Here is a 16,365-nt window from a genome sequence, read left to right as displayed (position 1 = left end):
TGCCAACTTCTGTTTTATACCAGTTTCTGCAAGTATATAGACCTGATAGAACCCGATACCACAAATGTATCACCCTTTCTTGATAATATGGCCATCAGTGTGATAGGGTGTTCCTCTCCTGAGCAGGATGGCCTGAGAATTGCACTCAGTCCTTCCTATGCTTGCTAGAGTAGCCCTAGGACTGTGTCCACCCACTTCCTGACTTTTGAAGATGCCTGACGTGTCACTGGCAAGTGCAGCAAATACCTGGGCCTAAACTGCCCTCCCTTTTGTCTCCCTAGACAGATGGGAGCCAACCCAAGGGAAGAGGGAAGAACTGATCATTACCAATTTGGAATTACAAAAAAGGGTTGTGACTCCCACACACAGTTAAGCATTGGGTGGGAAAAAGGCACCCTGGGAACCTCTCATCAGAACACTCCTGGACCTGTTGCAACTGGGAAGAAGGAATGTCCTGCTGTCTGAAGTCTGAAAGAAGGCTGGACCGGTGTGCCTTGAACTCAAGACACAAGATGTGACTCCAAGAGTCAGTTGACTGACCTGCTGTTTGAGCTGCAGGGGCACATCAAGCTTCCTGAGGCCTTTCTTGCTTCCGGCTGACCAGACCCCACTGGACCTGACCTAGTCCTGTCTGCTTACCTATGTGGGAGTGAGACCGAAATATACCTTATCTCTGGTTCTACTTACTTGTTGGCTTTTGTTGTTTTGGTGCCCTGCTATTTATTAGAATTTACTCTATTTGTTCAAATTGGTTTGGGATTTTTCTTGTGATGTGTTTTCTTTTTATTACTGTTTGAGTGCTACATACATAGTTTACACATTATCTCCAAGTTAAGCATTACTGTTTCCGTATCAAGCTGCCAGAGGGTTTAGGAAAGGTTTATTTAGTGACTTGTGTGGTTCATCCTGGCAAGGATTGTATTTAATACTGGAGTGGGGTCTGTAGCCTTATTAACTAATAACCCAATTTCTTACAGTATGTTATCCTGATCAGCATGGCATCCAGGAAAAATCTAAATCCATTGAAAGTGCACTTTTTGTGACTTTTCCCAATTTGTGACTGGGTAATACATTGCAATGCAGACTCCCTTCAATCAAATATAATTTTGGAAATCGGAAAAAATGAGTTTTTTTTTTTTGCGATTTCTTATTTTTTTGATTTGGTTGGCTGTGCAGGTTTACCAATTACTTATTGCTCTCACATTCATACACCATACATCTTTTTTTTCCATTCGCCAACTAGTTTACATCGCATTGGGAATCATTATGTTTTGGCACTGACACAAATTTCCTTTACTATTTCAGGGCATATTATCAAGGGATTTATCTCCGCTTTTTTGGCTTTAAAAGCCAAGAAAGCGGAGATAAAATTATCTCCCTATCAGCAACAGGGTGCTAACACGCAAATTTGCATGTTAGCACCCTTTTTCCCTACGCTTCCCTTTGCATCTCTAATGAGATGCAAAGGGGGCGTTCCAGAGAAAAATAATAGGAGAAATGTTGTCAAGCGACATTTCTATCACTTCTGAGATAAACCTATCTTGACTACAGCCGATCTAGATCAAACCCTGTCAAAGCTTTTGAATATATATGAAGCTTGTCCATTGAACACAATCAGCCTTATCCAGCTCCATGCGCACAGCATATTTGCAGAACAATGTTGATCATACACGGCTCTGACACCTGTGCTGTAACATGAAAACCAAACATTATCTATGCAAATTGCAGCAAAATCTATCTAAATGTAGCAGAGAATTTTCATCTAGGTGAGCATTTGCATAATATAAAGAGTTGATTTCATTTTAAATAATAGCGTAGATTCGTCTATGTAAATGTGGTTATAGAGTATGCAATTACATTTTTATGAAAAATCAACTGAATTGCAAGCATGTCAAATAAAAGGTGGAACTGAATACGTTTCAAGTTCAAAGATGATTACAAAAGACAGATTCATAAATGGCTGTTCATGTGGAATTAAAATATCACATATTGAACAATACGTTTCAGATTTTCATTTAAATATGCCACATAATTGCTCTGAAGTTATAAAATTATTTTGTAAAATGTAAACTGATTTAACTGAATGTCAAATGAACAAAATTGCACATTAATTCGGAACATTTTGAGTTATTGCAACCACAGTTGCTGGAGTCCATGTACTCTGCAGCAAAACTGTAAAACATCCCTCTGCACAGCAGCGGTGCTTCCGGGAGATAATTTGGTCTTCTTAAACTTATTACACCATGATGCTTTGCGATTTACGGTTTTTATGATGCATTAGAAGGAGCCACAAATGATCCAACACCCAAGATCCACTCACTGTCATTTATTTATGTGTTAATGTATTCATTTTTATTGCAAATAAGGAGATATATATATCAGAAGGATGAAAGTTAGGAATACAAATAGTAGAGATGTAGTATCTGTGACATATTTTCTGTCTACATTTATTAAGTCAGGCTTAACTTAGAGGCAATGTGTAAAGTATTTATGTAGAACACAAACAGCAATAAAGTAAAAACACCAAACAAGAAAAATCCCTCACGAAATTAGAAAACTAGATTCAACTTCAATAAATAATGTAAAATCAAAATGGCAAAATTCCAATTAGTAGTACCGCAGATATGTGATTTTAAATGTTTTGAAGAAAAGTAGTGCTGAAAAGCACGAAGTGCCAATTACGGTCAACTGGTCTCGGTGGACCGGGTCCAACTCTCAAAGTCCAACTGTGATTGACCGGGGGCCAGTTGCAGGATTGATTCCGCACACTGTTGAAGTAGCTTTTGTCCTGGGCGTCTAGATGTGAATCTCTTGCGTGGGTCTGCATGGCACAGGCATCAAGGAGCCTTGGATGGCAAATTGCTGTGCCAGATGCTGCGTCGAGATGCATTATGCTGCATCGGTGTCAGGTAAGTCGCCATCAGGAGTTGAGGGGCAGGCGTCAAGAAGCATTGTGCTGCGTCAAAGCCGATTGAGCTAATAGAACTGGCATTGAAATGGTTCATGCTGGGTCAGTGCTGGCAAAGCCACCAAACAGCATCTGCGATGCGTGGTCTTGCATAGAGATGGGCTGGTTGTTGACATTAGGATGAGCTGTGCTCTGTTGGTGCTTACAAGGTTGCCAAACACGACCTGTGATGCTGAGTCTTGCATCCAGATGCATTAAGTTGTGTTACCACAAAGAACCTGCTTTGTCCCTTTGGCTCAAAACAGGAGGCCAGCCAACTAGCCCTTGGAGTCACTTCAGAAGTCCTTCTTCCTCATGGAACAGGGCAGTAGAGTAGTCCTTGCAGTCAGAGTAGCAGGGCTGCAGCGCTAAAGAACAGCTGGGCAGTACTACTTTCAGCAAAGCAGCAGGGCAGCAGAGCAGGTCTTCTTCTGAGTCTAGAAAAACAACTATAGTATAAGGGTCAAGGGGATAATATTTACCGACCTCTCAATTCCACACCCCCACCTGAAACAGTAATAACAACAGAGAAAAACTAGGAGGTCTATGAATGAAGAAGAAGTTACCACGAGAAACTAACTCACACCTCTATCACGACTGACGGTGAGGGTCCATCAATGATGAAAGAATCCTATCAGCCCACCCATTTGGCGGAACCTCGTCATCTAGGACCTTATCAGCAGGTGCTTATGTAGCCAAGCTCCAATGTATTAGCTTGGTGCCAACAGTTCCCATGCTGAAAGAAGATGAGTCCTCACTGCGAGTGGTACTGATAGGGTGCAGTGCTCAAGAAAAAGTATGTGATTAAAATGGCGGTCAAGGTAGAAAAAATGTGTTTATTAGTATCTCCCTGGACGTCAGATTAAAACAGATGTGGCAACAGTGTGACAATATCACTGTCAGGTAAGCATCTAGAAATTAGGCCAACATGTTTCTGCCTATGGTGTATAATTTACAGGCATTCGTCAGGGCCAAGCTGTGAAAACGGCTACTGCAACATCTATGAGTTCACTATATTAAGAAATTAGAGAAATCAAAAACAAACTTTATGGCACGGTTGTCAAGGTAAGTTGAATTATGTGGCTAGATCGGCCACCCTACCGTATCTGGTGCAACAACCATGTAGAATTCAATCCTTTCCCAGCATTGTGTGGGAGTCAAGCCTCACCTCACCCGGCAACGGCTCGGATAGAGAGGCCCCGCTCTGTCCGTCGGTACCTCCAAGTGTGACCGAAACCGAAGAGGCCTCCCCTTCGGATATTGTCACACTGTTGCCACATCTGTTTTAATCTGACGTCCAGGGAGATACTAATAAACACATTTTTTCTACCTTGACCGCCATTTTAATCACATACTTTTTCTTGAGCACTGCACCCTATCAGTACCACTCGCAGTGAGGACTCATCTTCTTTCAGCATGGGAACTGTTGGCACCAAGCTAATACATTGGAGCTTGGCTACATAAGCACCTGCTGATAAGGTCCTAGATGACGAGGTTCCGCCAAATGGGTGGGCTGATAGGATTCTTTCATCATTGATGGACCCTCACCGTCAGTCGTGATAGAGGTGTGAGTTAGTTTCTCGTGGTCACTTCTTCTTCATTCATAGACCTCCTAGTTTTTCTCTGTTGTTATTACTTCTTCTGAGTCTTCCACAGGTTCAGGAGTGATCCGAACAGTGGGTCTTAGGGTCCTCTTTAAATACCAGGTGCCCACTTTGAAGTGGGGGAAGCTTCTGGAGTCTCCCTTATAGACATGTCTGGAATATCCGTGCTCTCCGCCCAGGTCTCAGTCTGCCTAGGAGTACAATAGGCTAGTGTGAACTCCTTTGTGTGAGAGCAGGCCAGTGCCTTTGAAGAGCAAGTGTGGTAGGTGACAGCTCAGCCCCCTATTAGGTCAGGACGGTCCATCTTGCCAACATCAAGACCCTCCATTGTAATGCTGTCTTGAAGGAAGACACAAAGGCTATCTGCTGCCAATCACATCTAGTCATGTGACCAAGGAACATGCTGATGGCACAAAAAGGCTGGGACAAAAAAACACTAGCTTTCTAAAAGTGGCATTTTCGGAACTCTGACTTAAAATCTGACCTGACATTTAAAGCAGGTTTTAAATTACAATTCATCAGACACCACTCATGACTTTCCCACCCACTACCATTCAAATGTTATCGCATATTAACTGTAATAAGGTAACCCAATATTATCCAAAGGGACAGGTAAAACAGCAGTAGTTAAAATGTATTGGAGAGTTTTTCATTACCAGGAAATGTAAAAATGTAAAGTATATGTCTGACCTTTTAAATGCAACGCACTCTAACATAGAAGCTGTTTAGGGCCTACACTAGGGGAGATTATATACAATACAAATGAAGGTTTATTTCACCACATCAAAATGGCACACACAAGGCGCACTGTCAGGCCTGAGACAGGCTACGTAAATGAGTGGCACAATACGTGCTTCAGGTCCACTAGTAGCTTTTAGTACAGACCCTGGATACATGTAGTACCAATTTAATAAGGACTTACAGGTAAATTAAATTTGCCAATTGGGTGTGAACCAATGTAACATGTTTAAAGAAGAAAGCAAAGGCACTTTAGCACTGGTTAGCAGTGGTAAAGTGTGCAGAGTCTTATAGTCCAACAAAAAACAGATTCAGAAACTAGGAAGGGTGAAGGCAAAGGGTTTGGGGGTGACCCTGCAGAGAGAGCCAGGCACAGCAGGTTGCAATATATTTAGCAGCTGAGATTTTTAATGTCCAAGATCTTGAACATGATCAGATTTTCAATTTTGGGCAAAACTAAAGATAATATGGGACATTTTCAAATTTTGCTGTAAGCCAGTTTTCACCTTTTGGGCGATGGTTTTGCCTGATGGGCAACAGGCAGCATCACCGTCGCCGGTCGCCTCCGGGACAATAACGGGCGCAGACGGGCGCAGACGGTGCGCCCTCTGCGTACTCATTCAGCATCCCGTTTTAATGTGGAGTAGTGTGGCTCACTGGTTAGAGGCGGCAGGCCTGAGAGCAGAAGTCAGCCTGGGACCAGGGTTCAATTCTCAACGCGGCAGGGTCGTGGACCTTGGTCAGCGGACTCGATAATTCTCGCTTCGGTGCTTACTCTAATCAGGGGTTCCACTTGGCAACTCTGGGCATTAGCTTGCCTAATCTCCACAACGGCCCCACCAATTCCGGGGATACCTGGCTCCACCTTGGGGACTCCCAGCAAGGGACCATCCCACAGGGAAAGCCAGGACGGGTTCCCCAGAGTTATACAGCGCCGGGACGCCCCGTTGCTGGGGCAGCTGTGCGCTTTACAAGTATACTACATTTACAATGCATCCAGGCTCCAAAAAGAACTAGACCGCACCCTGAGAGAATTATTATCAGGAAGTGCAGAGTATAGCTATCGGTTACCGCCTCCCCGGATTTTAGATTCCCATTCAAAATTCAAATTCCCCACAGGTATTAGTTCATTGCCAATACAATTTTAAAATCAGGATTCAGTGCAAAGCAAGCAGTATTTAAAACAGGTATTGAGTCAGTTTCAACGGAGAAGCAGCTGACTGCTCCATCAAAGGGTCGAGCATGCTCGCGCAGCGTCCCTTTTTAACGCCTAAAGACTCTCGCCTCTGGGACCTTATACGAGTTTAGCCATGCAGCACATTATTCTGGGTGCTACAACATCTACCGAGGCTCCGAGGCTCCAGGGCTCCAGGGCTCCAGGGCTCCAGGGCTCCAGGGCTCCAGGACTCCGAGGCTCCGAGGCTCCAGAGCTCCAGGGCTCTAGGGTTCCAGGACTCCAGGGCTCGGGGGCTGCAGGGCTCCGGGGGCTGCAGGGCTGCGGGGCTTCGGGGTTGCAGGGCCCAGGACCCATGGAGCCCGTCCCGGGTACTTTGCACGCCAAGGGCCGGAGGAGGGAGCCCCGGACGCCTGGGATGTGTTGCAAGCCGCCAGCCCGGGAGTGGTCCCAGAGAACCTTGTCCCTAGTAATCCGGAGGAAGGCTACCCCTCTTTCTGGGAACAAGTGCGCACTGCACGGCTCAGGGGACCCTAGGCGCGAACGTGCCCGACCTCCTGGAGCCCTGGCTGGGATCCGTGAGGCGAATGGCACCTCATCGGGACTTCCAGGGAAGCCCGGCCATCTGGTCGCCCCATAGGAAAGCATTGCGGGCGACCAGATGGCCGAGGGGGGAGGGGTGACCAGATGGCCGAGACCGAAATGACGCCAATCTGCCTGCCCCGAGCCTCCGCGGGAGGGCTCCTGCCTGCCCTTCCAGGGCTCCGGGGCCGCAGGGCTCCGAGGCTCCAGGACTCCGAGGCTCCGAGGCTCCAGGGCTCCAGGGCTCCAGGGCTCCGAGGCTCCGAGGCTCCAGGGCTCTAGGGCTCCAGGACTTCAAGGTTCGGGGGCTCCAGGGCTCCAGGGGCTGCAGGGCTGCGGGGCTCCGGGGTTGCAGGGCCCAGGACCCATGGAGCCCTTCCCGGGTACTTTCCCACGCCGCGGGCCGGAGCAGGGAGCCCCGGACGCCTGGGAGATGTTGCCCGGGAACACAGCCCATCTGGTCCCCGGCAGGGAAACGCCCTCCTGGGAGGGTGTCCGGGCATACTCTTGCCCCTAGTAATCCGGAGGACAATTACCCCCCTTTCTTGTAACCCGTGCACTCAAGGTGACAGAGGGGACCCAGGGCGCAAACGTGCCCGACCTCCTGGAGCCCTGCCCGGGATCCAGGAGGCGAATGGCACCTCATCGGGACTTCCAGGGAAGCCCGGCCATCTGGTCGCCCCATAGGAAAGCATTGGTTGCGACCAGATGGCTGAGGTGAGAGGGGCGACCAGATGGCCGGGACCGAAATGACGCCAATCTGCCTGCCCCGAGCCTCCGCGGGAGGGCTTCAGCCTGCCCTTGCAGGGCTCTGGGCCTGCAGGGCTCCGGGGCTCCGGGGCTCGGGGACTGCAGGGCTCCGGGGCTGCAGGGCTCCGGGGCTCGGGGACTGCAGGGCTCCGGAGGCTGCAGGGCTCCGGGCTGCAGGCCTCTGGGGCTCCAGGTCTTGGGAGCTGCAGGGCCCGGGGGCTGCAGGGCTCCGGGGCTACAGGGCTCCGGGGCTCCAGGGCTTGGGGACTGCAGGGCTCGGGCTGCAGGGCTCTGGGGCTCCGGGGCTGCAGGGCTCCTGGGCTCCAACCAGGCCGGGGAGATCAGGTAGTCTGCCCAGGCACGAGGGACTCCTGTCCCGGGCACACGGACCCTCAGGACCTGCCCCCGTTTTCCACAATTTATTTTCCAAAATTTTGCGTAGTGTGCATAGTGGCACTACGCAAACTACCCCCAGCCCTATTTCTTATGTCCACATCAATCATCATTTGCATTTTTGGAAGCTTCATATATTTTTGTGTGCCCATCCAGACCTTCACTAAAATATGATCCAAATACAACCAATAGTTATGATCAGCATTTCTTTATTGAAAGCCCAATGCGTTTCGGGCTGTGTCACCAGCCCTTCGTCAGGGGTCACTGCAAATTAACCAATCAAGGAAAACCCATCAGTAATATATTATACAGTTTATCACATTATGCACGAAATTTTCATTATAAAGTTATACATTTTTGTTCTAAATCCGATTCATCAAGTAAAAAGGTACTCCATTACCGTAATCTTCACCCAGTTACCCTTTATTCATTTGTCCACCCACTAACCCCTGATTAAATAATACCACCCTCGTAACACGCAGTACGCACTCAATAATTCCTTAACACCCCTCTGATTAAATCACGTTCTTTCCTGGTGATCCCGGCTGCTGTTAAACGTTCTCATATTCCTACAAGTTTTCAAAACAAACATTTCAGTAAACTTGTACTCCTTTTGTGGATAACTACGTTTCAATCATACCTGCTCATTACGTTTTCTACAAGCCGCTCGGTACTCGCCTTCAACAGCCAAAGAGTTCTCGTATCTCAAGCCCTTCCCTTCGACCTACATTTAAAACCTGCGTGCTCCTCCCCTTGTGCGTAAACCCGAGTAATCTCCTTGTAGTCTTCCTGCCAATAGAGAAATGCAGTCTACCAGAGATGATGTACACTTAAACGCCGGCTCTGGTGGACGTTAGATTAAAAGCCCCTTTAATGGACATGTGTTTGTAAGTGTTAGTGAAAAAAGCACAGTTTCACATTCATCAATAGATTTATCACTAAAAACATATTTTAAAGTAAGCTTAAAAATAATAGCAATACCTCCTCCTCTCTGGAACAGGCGATCTTGTTTCACAATACCATAAACACAAGGTATGGCATCTAAAATCTCTGGGGTGGAGGTGTCCATGAGCTATATTTCGGTCAGAAAAAGAGCATCAGATTGTAGGTCCCTGATATATCAAAAATCTCCTTTTTATGTTTAGTTAGGGAGCAACAATTAATGGCCAAACATATTCTTAGGTTCCAGTTTACAGACTCTGCTTCTCTGTAAGAATCTAGGTAAACCCACAGTCAGTGCATATAAGAGGAAGGCTGCCTAGTTCGATAGGATTGTGACATTTAATATGGGAAGGCGGTGTGAGTTCCCTATGTTTTGTGGCAGAATAAAATCGTTTATAGATATTAGTAGGGGCAGGGGCTCTATCCCCAGGCCCTGGATGGGCATGGAAGGGCACACAAGCATCTGTTTAAGTAGTGATCGAGTGCCACTAGAGTTCTAACCACCTTCTGCCTAAACCGTAAGTGGAACAAGAATTGAGGGCAACACTCTCTCCACTGCAAATGGCCGAGCACCTGTAGGCCAGAGAGTGGTGCCACTGCTAGCATGTAAGTTATTAAACTGGAGTTTAAAATAGGGTTAAAAACACAGAGCTCCAAACAAAATAAAGAGACATCCGCAGAGTGAATAAAAAAAAGAACCCCCATATACTAAAAATTACTTCTGAAGTGACTGCAGACGAGTTCTAGGCTGCCCTGCCATACAAGCATCTGTTTAAGTAGTGGTCTAGTGCCACTAGCGTGCTGACCGTCTTCCGCCTAAACCGGCAGTGGAGCAAGAATGGAGGGAGACACTCTCTCCACTGCAAACGCCTGAGCTGCGGTGGGCCGTAGAGTGGTGCCACTGCTAACCGGTATGTTAAGACACTGGAGTTTAAAATAGGGTTAAAAACACAGAGCACCTGTTAAAAATGGGGGTCTCCAGTTGGCCGAGGTAGGTACCTTTGTCCAAATAGGGACCCTTGCTTCTAGTCAGGGTAAGGGGAATGCACACTTTAGATAACCCCTGCTCACCCCCTGGGTAGTTTGACACAAGCAGATAGGCTTATCCTAAAGGCAATGTGTACAGTATTTATACTCAAAACACGTGGACACCACTCCATTATAGAAAACCAAACTATCTTTATCTAAACTCAAGACAAAAACACCAAATATCAAACCTACATGTAATAAGAATATGACTTAAAAAAGGTTTCAAGCAACTTGGTCCATAGAAAACTATGGTTGCGTGATTTTACACAAAGAACCTGTAGATGCATCAAAAGTCACAAGGCATAACAACGGCAGAAAAAGGAGATGTCGAGAAACAAAGAGAAGCATCAGTGCCTGAGTCCTTGGGGAGGCGATTCAACAGTTCTGCTGCACACAGGAGAACTGATGCATCAAATCTGTACTGCAGGGGGAACTGATGCGTCGACTCCAAGATGGTTCTGATTTGCAGGTGATGCGTCAGGAAAATTTTCCTCACAGGTATGAATTGTAGAATTCCAGAATGCATTGGTGATCAATGCAGTGACGGAAAGCGACGATGTGTTGTTTTCTTCAGCTGCGATCCCACGATGCATCAGTTCTTATGCCGTGACAGGCGCTGCATCATCTCTGAAGTGGTGCAGCGGTACGTGGAGATATTTCTCGCATGCCAGTGCTGCGTCGGGAAAACAGACACAAGAAGGGCAATGCGTTGATTTTCTCTGTTCTTCAGGTTTCATCCAGCTCCCAATGCAGGAAAAACCTCAAGAGGTCCAGAACTGGAACAACCACCTCATGACAGCAGAGTTCAGGGGAGCTTGGGTGCACTGGCAATCAATAAAAAGCTTTAAGTTTGCAGGTCGATGAAGAAGAACGCAGCCAACCAAGTGCTAACTTGACAGACACATTCTTTATTCTTTGTAGTTTCTTCAAAGGTCATGCGTCAAGGTCTAAGAAGAAGGAGTTACTATATTCCAATGCGACTCAAGACTGTCACTTAGGTAACCACCTGAAGGCTTTGCCAGGGCAGAGGATTCAGGGTCTTGTTTAACAGTTTTAAAAGGAAGTAGCATGTGGATGCAAGGTGATTAATCTGACACTCTAAAGAGAGCTGTCCAGGTTTACCCCAAGGTGTTTTTACCAGTTTTGCAGATGATGGAGATGAGGTCCAGGAATTGGCCAAAAGCCAGGTAGGATAAGATTAGGGATACAGGGATGAGTCACTAACACCTTTTCAGTTTTGACTGAGTTTAATTTTATTGAGTTTGATTTGTCACTGATACCGCAGCCAAACATTGCTGAAATGGGTCAAGTGCATTTTCAACCGCTTTATCTAGTGTGATGATCAGCTGGGTGTCATCTGCATAATTCTTTACTTGTGATCTCCTTTGTAGGTAAAACCAACACCATTCAAGTGCCTTTCCAGTTATGCCAGTCTCCTTCAGCCTACTGAGTAAAACATCATGAGACACTGTATCATAATCTGTGGACAGATCTAACAGCACAAAGGTCATTCATTGCACTTGGTCCACCAACTTGGGTCTATCACTGTTACATGGGTCCTCAATGAGATGTAAAACCGGAAAAACCCTGGTCTCAAGTAGGTTGGTTTTAAGTAACCAGTCAGAAAAAGGGTTGACATGTATTCCCACGAGTTTTCCAAGAATACACAGAAGATAAATAGGTCAGTAGTTTGACAATACATCAATGTCCCCAGTAGCTTTTTTTAAGGAGCAGCACCATCAAAGTCCTTTTCCACTCCACGGAACAATTCCACTACTGAGTCCTTGGGGAGGCGATTCAACAGTTCTGCTGCACACAGGAGAAGTGATGCATCAAATCCGTACTGCAGGGGGAACTGATGCATCGACTCCAGAAGTCCAGAAGGTGTGGACCAAAAACTGGAAGAGGCCCTAATAGAGTTCCAGACTTCAAAGCTAGTGAGAAAGCTGTAAAATTAGTGGATATTTACAGCACCCGTTTTTCAAGATATTTGGGCTCATACTGCTTTGGTGCCGTTCTTAGATCCAGCCACCCCAACTGTGGCAATGGAGGACGAACAACTGTCTCTTCTAAGGTGTTTATCATGTCTATAAATGTTATGGTTTTCAAGATGGTAGTGATTTAGTCATCAAAGAAATGAGACAGCCTGTCTGCACGCTCCTGAGAGTCAGACATTTTATTCGCAATGCACTTTGGGGTGTACAATTGATGAACAATAGAAAACATATTCTATGCAGAGTTTCTGCATCCAGAACACATACCTGCCTTTTATAATCCCTCAATGCCTCATTAAGTTTGTCCTTGGTAATGCTCAAATAGTTACTCTTCCAAAGTCTCTCCAGTTCCTGGCAGCTTAGCTTGGCCTCCCTAAGGGTAGATAAGTACCAAGGGGCCACTGGAGTAGCTTTTATGTTCTTAAACTCTCTATATGGTAGAATATCATCAATTGCATCCTCAATCCAGGTCGTATAGAATGAGTAGACCATATATGCCGAACCCAATCTCACAACAACTTCATCCTGTTTTAGCCGTTGTATTAAGTACCGGAGACATATAGTTTTCTATCAAATGCTTAGATGAAGTCATGGTAATTAATTCGGTCGAAAACAGCAACTTTGGAACCGGTTTATATTTAGTTGCCACTGAACACCCTCTGAGATCTTGTGGACATTCTAAATTGAGAGAAGACACAATGGGTCGATTGCCTGCACCATACTATTGCTAATCAAATTGCATTAGTGTATTTTATTCCCTGTGTAAAGCTTTCTCTTAAAATCAGAGAATTTCTATTAAAACCCTATTGCAAATCCAACCCTCAGGAACATGGATCATAACAATCTATTTCATAAAGCAGTGACCACACAGTTATTACATAAAGTATACTGGAAATTGACTATATATGTTATTCATTCAATGCTAAATTTACCAAATCAAATATTTTGTGTAGCAAACAAATGATTGTTGCCAAGTTGACTCAACATGAAATTTATTTCATACACACAATTAGAAATACCTGCCTCTCACACCATGAGCCAAATAACAAGCTCTAGTGGGAGATAAAAAAGGCAAAGTAGCACTAGTCATTTTTGCACTAATTGTACAATTGCACAATGTTCATAGCACTTGAGAACTTAGGGGCAGGTTTACAAGCCCCTTGTGACACTTTCGCGCTGCAGTTGGATCATTTTTGTGACGCACTGGCGGCGTAATAAATACGCCCAGTTTACAACGTGACGCTTCTAGGGAGATGCATCATGTTGTAAAGCCCTGCGTCACATTATACCTGCATCATGTATTATGTATGCAGGGTGGACGTTCCCAAGCAGGAAAGCTTCGTAAAAGTGATTCAGTGAAATCTAGAAGGTTTCACTGCTTCACATCTAGAACACCACTGCGTCAAAACCTTACTCCTGCTTGGAGCAGGCGTAAGGAGTCACGCAGTGTAGTCAGAATAGGCCTCAATAGGCATTGCTGGAGTTGCGTCGTGCTTGCCCCAACAAATGTGTCAGAATTTCTAATGTATCAGTCAATCGTTGCGCAAAGGTGTATTGTAAATATGGCGCCTCCATGTTGGCACAAGGGTTTTTCAGGGTGCTGCGGGAAATGTGACGCATCTCTATAGATGCATCACTGTCTTGTAAATCTGCCCATCAGCCTTCAAGTGATATGGTGCTGTACTTTTTTGCCTTTGTATTGTGATATTTTCATAAGGGATTAAAGGTGTGTGGGTCTGACTTGGGTCTGACCTGTATCGCAGACAGTGCCTGTCACTATTATCATTTGTTAGTTTTTTTGCAAATTAAATTCCGGCGGAGAGAATTTCAACACAAGCACAAAACAGATGAAATGCAGAGAGGATTTTGCAGCATACAAAGCTTCTGAAACCCGGCGAGCTGTACGTTGGACAGTATTTGCGTGTGGGGGAGGAGAGTGAGAATAGGTAAATGAGGAAGAACACGATTGTAAACTGCATACTTAATTTTCACTACAAATCCATATTTTCTGACAGATGTGTGCATACAAATTCAATAGTTATTTTGAGTCCTAAAATGGGGGCAAGGATGCAGTTAGGTTCAGCTCCATATATGATTCCAAGCCATGAATAATGTCTGAGGATTCAAACCTCAGTGGATAGCTGAGTGGGCGGAAGGACTGAATGGCTGCCATAGCAACAACATTCGAAAATGTTAAGTGTTTAAAAAACCTTCCCCACAATATGTCAATCTTCTTGCTGAAATGCATGATACATTGTCGTAATATTGTCGATTTTAAACATGAGATGGCCATTTAAGTAGCTTAAAATGGTTGTCCAATGTAATGTTTACTAGTCTGCTTTTTGCACTCCAGGGGTAGGGCAGTCAACACTCCCACTCATTTAACTGCCTCGCAACAATGAACACTATAGTCCTTAACACAAGTCTCAGACACTTTTTAAGTACAGTTTTCACAAAAATAATAATGGCAACATTTGTTTATGATTGGTCTAGTTTTTTTTAACCCTGGGCGGGCAACTTCGCTACGCCCACAAAGTGGGCGTAGTGTTGCCTACTTCGCCCTTTGCAAAGTAGGCGAAGCAGGCAACACTACGCCCACTCCTTGGGCGTAGCGAAGTTTCCCGCAACCTGCCTCCCTCCCGCCCTCCCGAACATACCTAATTTAATTAAATGGGCCCCAAAAAAGAAATAAAATACACTTACCTCGTCCGCGGCGTCCCGGGGCTCCCTCTGCTCGTTCAAGGCTCTGTCTACTAACCAATGCGCATGCGCGGGTAGCCGCGCATGTGCATTTCTTGCGAGAAATGCGCATGCGCGGCTGCCCGCGCATGCGCATTGATTAGTAGACGGCGCCGTGAACGAGCAGAGGGAGCCCCGGGACGCCGCGGACAAGGTAAGTGCATTTTATTTATTTTTTTGGGGCCCATTTAATTAAATTAGGCATGTAGGGGAGGGGGGCATGCGGGGCGTAGTGGGGCTACGTGAAGTGCGCAGGTAGGTGTAATTTCTCGCCCACTTTGCGTAGCTTCGCGTAGGCCCACTACGCACACTAAGCCCAGCGTTCGTTTTTTTCCCAATTTCATATTATGCTGGAATTCAAGGTAACAATAGTAATCTCTGAATTATATATTGATAGAGCTCAACTTTGCTCTTTTGATTTTTGGGGCGCATTATAATCATGATTGTTAATGTTAATGTTAATAAAAATGTATAGAGCGCACGTACGCCGGGTATCTTCATGGCGCTAAAAGGATCCGAATGCAGTCAAATAGGGGCATAGGATCTGCTCTGTGGAAATAGCCAGGTTTTCAGGTGTTTCCTAAATTGCAGGACATCTGTGCAAGACTGAATTTCCCACGGGAAGAGTTCCACAGTTTGGGGGCAAGAGTGGCAAATCTGCGTCCTCCTTGGCGGACCCGTTTAAACATGGGGACAGAGAGAAGAGAGAGATGAGCAGACCTTAAGTCCCTGGGATGTGCCTGGAGATAAGGTTATTAATGAACATAGGACTGGTGAGATGCAGAGCCTTAAAAATAAGGCAACCAATCTTAAAGACACAGCGTAGGGAGATAGGGAGCCAGTGCTGTTTCTGCAACAATGGGGTTGCTGGTTGCCATCTAGGTAGTCGAAAAACGAAAATGATTAGTCCGCATATAATCTGTTGCTGTAATAATGTTAGGCTACTAGTACATAAAATGTAATAACTTGTACCTAATGTGTTAGACATTTTGCATGTATTCAAGAATGAATATACTAAACGTGTGTTTAGATGGAATCATATACGTGTGAAGTGTATTCATGACTATTGAACATATTCATATTAAGGTTCATATGACGTGGGAATATAAATGGTTCATATCTGCATGCATTTTAAATGTGTGCTCTGTTCTTATGTTAGCTGAACCTGGTAGCCCTAAAATTCGGTTCTCCCTGTTCATTCTTGTGTTGAAGGTTGTTAATTATGATCCATGTGTTTGTGGAATTCTCTTCTTTCATGTTTCTGTTGCAGGGGCAAGAAATTGTCCTGGTTAGGTAGAGTAAGGTCTTTGTTTTAGGAGTTAGACAGATATAGGGAGGAGAGGATGCCTTTGAATAAGTGGCATTAATAATGTAGGAGGGTGTCTTTCTTGTCTTGAAAGGCCTGGGAACCAAGGTCATCAAGCAAGAGCCAGGGAGCACTATTGCTTCATGGGAAATAATCTACAAGGAGGT

The sequence above is a fragment of the Lissotriton helveticus genome, chromosome 2_2 (assembly GCF_964261635.1).
Source record: "Lissotriton helveticus chromosome 2_2, aLisHel1.1, whole genome shotgun sequence".
Taxonomy (NCBI): Eukaryota; Metazoa; Chordata; class Amphibia; order Caudata; family Salamandridae; genus Lissotriton; species Lissotriton helveticus.
This window is presented reverse-complemented; position numbering follows the sequence as displayed.